At 35.8% G+C, this 5,885-nt stretch overlaps 1 long non-coding RNA gene across 1 annotated transcript; it reads right to left on the reverse strand.

Moving 5' to 3' along the window:
• Positions 1-643: 643 nt before the first annotated feature.
• LOC141663953 (uncharacterized) lies at positions 644-2,541 on the reverse strand. The gene is made up of 4 exons (XR_012551755.1): positions 2,392-2,541; positions 2,201-2,289; positions 914-1,405; positions 644-810 (listed from the first exon to the last, which is right to left on the reverse strand). It is a non-coding gene; the product is annotated as an uncharacterized LOC141663953 (long non-coding RNA).
• Positions 2,542-5,885: the final 3,344 nt, after the last annotated feature.

Raw genomic sequence — 5,885 nt, forward strand, 5'->3', positions numbered from 1 at the left:
CGGCCATAACCCGGTGTCTTTACTTGCTTCGACATCGTTTCTGGCAAAAAAACTGATGTCCATGCATTGTTTTTTACAAAAAAATGTTAGAAATAAATAATTTAATAAATAAATTACACCTATTACAACAAATTAAACATATAATGAGCTATGTTTTTTTCCACATAGACATCGAATATTTTCATTTAGGTGATGTAAAATTAGATATTAAACATCGATTTATTTAGTAAAAGGTGATGTCTATATTGGCACTTAGACATCGGTTTTATCCCAAACAAAGTGATGTATATGTTCATTTTAGACTTGAACATGTAAGTCTTTGACATCAGTTTTTTAGGAAAAAACGATGTATATCAACTTTTTTGACATCAGTTTTTCTTCACTAAAAGTGATGTACAATTGCCTGTGTGACATCAGTATTTATATATTAAAAGCGATGTATAATTTTTTTTGACATCAGTTATTTATTCATTAAAAGTGATGTACAATTATTTTTTTGACATCAGTATTTATTCATTGAAAGTATTTAAACAATGAACTAACTAAACACTTATATTGAGCAACATAAATATCAAGTATCTAGTTTTATTACAGAATCGTTCAAAACCAAATAATTGTTATATGCTTGTTAAGCCATCCTTGCTAACATAAATATCGAGAATATAGTGTCTTAGTTAAGCCATCCCTGCTAACAGCTGCACTAAGAGGATCAAGACTTCGTTTTATAACTTCTTCAGGAGTGATCATTACTCGTTTACACAATGCATCTTCTAGTCCTGCAGCTTCGCACCTAACAGTGACAAATAGAATCTGAAAGAATAAATCAAACATTAGATGTTGAAAATGAGACTGATTCGTGAAGAGCAAAAAAATGGATGCACATTAAGTAATTGTTACTGAGTAAGAAACTCACATTCTTGCTCTTCTTAACAGTGACACGGCTGACCCCAGGGATGGGCTTCATCCCAAGCTTAAGAATGACCTTCAGATTCTTCTCCTCAATCCCACTCTGCTTTGATCTACCACGTACGCCTCCTTGCCCTCCCAAGAATTAAATTTTCAATAACTTAGAAAGTAATGTGCTTGTGGATTATAGTTAACTGAAAAGCCAACTAGAGGCATATATTTACAACCGTCACTATAAACTTTAGAAAGTAATGTGCTTGTGGATTACGAAATTAAAAAATTAAAAAAAATTAAAAACCAAAACAAACCTCGGAAATATTCTGATGCTGCAAGACATTAATATTGTAAAAAAAGAAACATGCAAACTGAAAAACCTAACCTGGGCAAGTCAACCTTCTGGGGCTCAAACGTCATAGTATTTTAGTGTCAAATCACAGTGAGTGCTTCCATGTTTTAATTTTGTAGACATGTGTAGTTGCTCAAACCTACCACAAAAAATCTATGTTTGACTAATATTAACAATCTTGGCAGCAGCACAACCAACCAATATATCAATTAAATATCGTGTTCTATTTTCGCAGAAATGCATAATAAACATCAACAATCACACTCACACCAGCTCCGTACTAACACCGGAACAAAAATAAAAGGAAACCATCCTCAATTACAAAACAAATACACCCTAGACGTTTATCCAAATAATGGCACTTAGCAGTAATGTATAATAGTTAACGCAACTTGTTCTATCATGGATATATTTTTACTGCTCCTGGCTGTAAATTTAGGAGACCGGATAAATGAAAAGCAATGTTGCAATAGGGAGGAGGCTCTTGAATTATTGAGCACTGGACACAATTTCTAAACCTTTTGACTTTTGAGTATGTTGCATAGGAAACTCTACCTATATTTTATGAATTAATTATGGTTATTAAAATGAAAATACATGAACTTTACCTCAACAGAATATGCTATTCCGATAAAAAAAGAGAAAAGTCCAATGAACAATGGTGCAGAATGAAACAAAATTTTAAACTATACAAAGTAAGAGATCATTAACAACAGTTGGTAACTTTGTATTCTAGAATAGGATTCAGGACTCATTTGGTGAGTAAACTAATACTAATAGTAGACTTCTATGCAACAGGCAAATCATGAGCCACCTTCAGGAAAATTAAATCTCAAAATTCTTTTTAGTGTCATTACATTAATTAGTCATCTTAAACTTATTTAATATCAGCCTTCATGAAAATGAAGGACAGTATCACTTCTAGAAGAATTTAAAACATGCATATACCTTCCTGGCTTCAATACACCGCTAATGTTATTCAGGATCGTGATCTTATACCTCTTTGGCTTATACATTCTCAATGCAGTTAACAGTCTCTGCATCAAGTTACAAGAAAGAATTATTACTAAAAAATATAGCACATTCCAAATACTACCTTACAGCGGGCATTTAGAGATAAAAAGAATAAAATTACAGACCTCTACTAAATCACGAGTATAATTTATTAATGTAGGTAAATCTCTGCTCCCAACTTGTACTTTTGTCGAGATTGTCAAGTCCTGAAAGCATATATCAGAAAAACCAAATATTTCCATCCCCAGATATCAGAAAAAAGTAATACAGAGTTTAGGCACACGTAAATCAAGTTTATGCATTATTATCACTCAAGAAAGAGTCCATAACAAGACTATGACGGAATTAATTAGATGAAACTTACACTAAATAAATCAAAATAGTCACTTAATTTCCAATTGAATAAATCATGAAATCAGCTTTCCTTTTTAACTTTATGCAGTGATTTGAATCCGTGAATGCTGATAAGTCCGTTGTGCTTCCTTTGGGTCTGAACCTTGAAGGAGTATTACTTTTATCCCTACATTAAAAAATAACAAAAGGCAAAATAATCTTGCTAACACAAGTTGATAAAAGTGTTGTGTCAAGCAAGTTGTATGCATTTTTTTACTGATGGATGTAGGATTATATATTGGTTATCCTTCTGTCTATTCTCTAGCCTTTCTCTTGATTTCCAGCTTTAAAGTTCCTTCCTGTTGCAAATTAAGTTGGCATATTTCATTTATTCTTAACTTTTAAGGGAACCTGTCCTGCAGGTACAACAATTAGAATCTAAAATTCCCAGGTACAGAAGGTTTAGTGAAGATGTCTAAAACCAGGATGGTGAAATTGGACTACAAGATTGTGTATCATCTCTGGTTTCATACTAAAAATAGATTTATACTAACACTTATTTGGCCCATTTAAAAATCACTAACGCAACAAAAAAACCATAATTATTTACTTGTATAGAATTAGAAGAAACAAGAACAGGATAGGATAAAATAATTCAGTGACTGTAAATATTTTTGGACTTGTAGCCCACACCAAAATAGCCTGAATAAATAGTAATGCTTAAACATTGTTCATATAGAACAAGAGAAAACATACTCGACAATTAAAAAGGAAGCTGGCTTTAAATAAGATTATACATGAAGATCTAAAATCCCAACAACTTATTACATCTATAAATCACCTTCTCCAAAAAGCAAAATAACCTTTTTCCATGTAAGTGTCCTCACAATTGAAACAAGAAAATCATCACATAGGTCATAGCCTTTATCTTCGAAAGCTTAATTGCGGCGTGAAGTGAAGCCATATAACAATAAATTTAGGGTTTCGAATAAGGAACTTCAAATGAAATTTAATTTAATAAAAACATTTAGGGTTTCAATTAAAAAAAACCCCAATTTTACAAATTAGGGTTTCGAATTCAAAAACCATCAATTTATAAAACTGGTCTTCAAGTAGAGAAGATCAGTTCGATTCGAGTATATAGATAACTTACCAGAGTACAGAGCTTAACAAAGAGAACGTGAGTGGAGAGATTGTGACCAGTTGAGAGAGATGTGAGAGGAGGTGAGATGGTGAGCGGAGTTTACAGAGATTGTGAGTGGAGAGAGAGATGTTTGAGAGAGAGAGGGGTTCGAGAGAGAGTGAGCACAGAGAGAGATTTTGTTTTTAGTTTTTAATTTTAGTTTTTAGCTTTTTGTTTTTAGATTTTAATTATCTGAAGTGAGGAATGGGGGGAACAAAAAATTGGTTAAGGGGGGAAATTTTGGGAGGGGGAAATTTTGGAAGTAGGGGATTTTGACTAAGGTGGGAAAATGAAGGTGAGCGCGGATTTTTTTTTTTTTTTGTAAAGTTTAGACATTGGTTAAATTATAACCGATGTCTTTAAATAACAAAGACATCAGAAAAATACGGGGTGATGTCATTAAAACTTTTAACATCAGTGGCACCGTCAACCGATGTCTAATGTGTGATGTCTATTGACATTTTTGTTGTAGTGCAGGGAGCAAGACGCGCCCATGTTATGATATAGAATTCTACATGCATGACAGATTAAAAGTAAGAAGGTACATGAAAAGATGGTAACCAAAATGAGTAAATGCATAAAGGTATAATCAGGAAAATGAAAGACATGAGTAATGTGTATATGTATCAAGCAAAGAATGACGCGCCCTACACATATGGCGCGCCCTTCCTAGAGACATGTTGGTTGTGACAGGTTATGGAAAAACTTGAGCTGTAGGAATATAGAATAAGAAGGACGCGTCCTGTGAAAAAACGCGCCCTTAGCAGATGTATGTGCATGAAACACCTTTGATTCTTATGTAAGTTATCATTTTTTGAATGGGGAGCTAATTTTTGTAGCTGTGGACGCGTCCAAAATTTATGACGCGTCCTCCCTCACTTAAACTTACCTTGTTCTAAGTTGAATTGCTTACTAATGTCAATCTTGACCACTTCTGCGGCACTGAGGCCCCTGGTTTTTTCTGAAGTTGTGAGAACAGGTTTGCCGTTATGAAATTCACGGAACTTGCAGATAGAGCCAACCCGGGGTGATAACGCGCCCACTAGCTTGAGGTTGTCTTGTGTAATCATGTCTTTGAGGTTAAAATGCTTCTCTGCATACTGGAGAACCTTGTCTGCCCTCTTTTTCCTTTTCCCTGATAGTTCTTTCTGGACTCTTTTGTCTAGAGATAAAGGATGGTAAGAATTTGTTAAAGAAAAAAGGGAGGACGCGCCATACCAAGAGGGCGCGTCCGGTATATGAAAACATGTTTTTGAGTTACTTACTTGGTTCTAGGTTGAAACGAGCACGGGATCTCTTGACATCATAGATATAAAAGAAGGGTTCTTTCCAATCCCTTTCATGGCTGATCTTGCCTTCATTAAATCCCTTGTTGTTCAGCCACTTGTTGACAAAGAAGAAGTGATAACCAGGAATTGATTTTCTTATGCTGAAAAAGAAGCTGAATTCCTTCATAGAGGGCGCGCCCAGCCTGAGGTTGTGATACATCATGTACAAAGCCCAAGCCAGTTTGTATGAGTTTGGAGACAACTGGATCGGAGCGACGTCATACCACTTCAGGATCTTCTTAATGTATGGGTGCAAGGGCGCGCCCACACCTAAAGAAATCAATTTTGGAGTAAGCACCATTCGGGGAATCCTTTGATTCCCAATGTTAAAAATATGTGGCCTCATGGTTCGAAGAGGGCGCGCCCAGATGTCTTCCATGTCGTAGTATTTCATGTGCCACTGGATTTCCAGGTCAGACGCAGTAGAATCAAGAGCTACGCATGCCAGCTTACCCTCTCTTTTCCTTCTGGCATTCTTCTCTACTTCAGTAAGGGTACCGAGCCTCGCCCAGTCACAATCTATTTCTACGTCTGAAGGTTCCCAATGCTCTAGGGGAGGATCAGACTTTTGAGGAGATACGGGATACGTCTCAGGGTCAGGAATCCTTCTTTCGAATTCACTTACACTGTGTGGGGACGCGTCCCCAGAAGGAGCCGCGCCCTGGGAAGATGACGCGTCCTGTGTGTTTGACGCGTCCATATCAGAAATAGCCATTCCTTTAGGTTTTTAGCTTGTAGAAGGGATAATTTCGTCGTCCGTCCAATCTTCGATGGC

This window comes from Apium graveolens, chromosome 6 (assembly GCF_009905375.1).
Source record: "Apium graveolens cultivar Ventura chromosome 6, ASM990537v1, whole genome shotgun sequence".
Taxonomy (NCBI): domain Eukaryota; kingdom Viridiplantae; phylum Streptophyta; class Magnoliopsida; order Apiales; family Apiaceae; genus Apium; species Apium graveolens.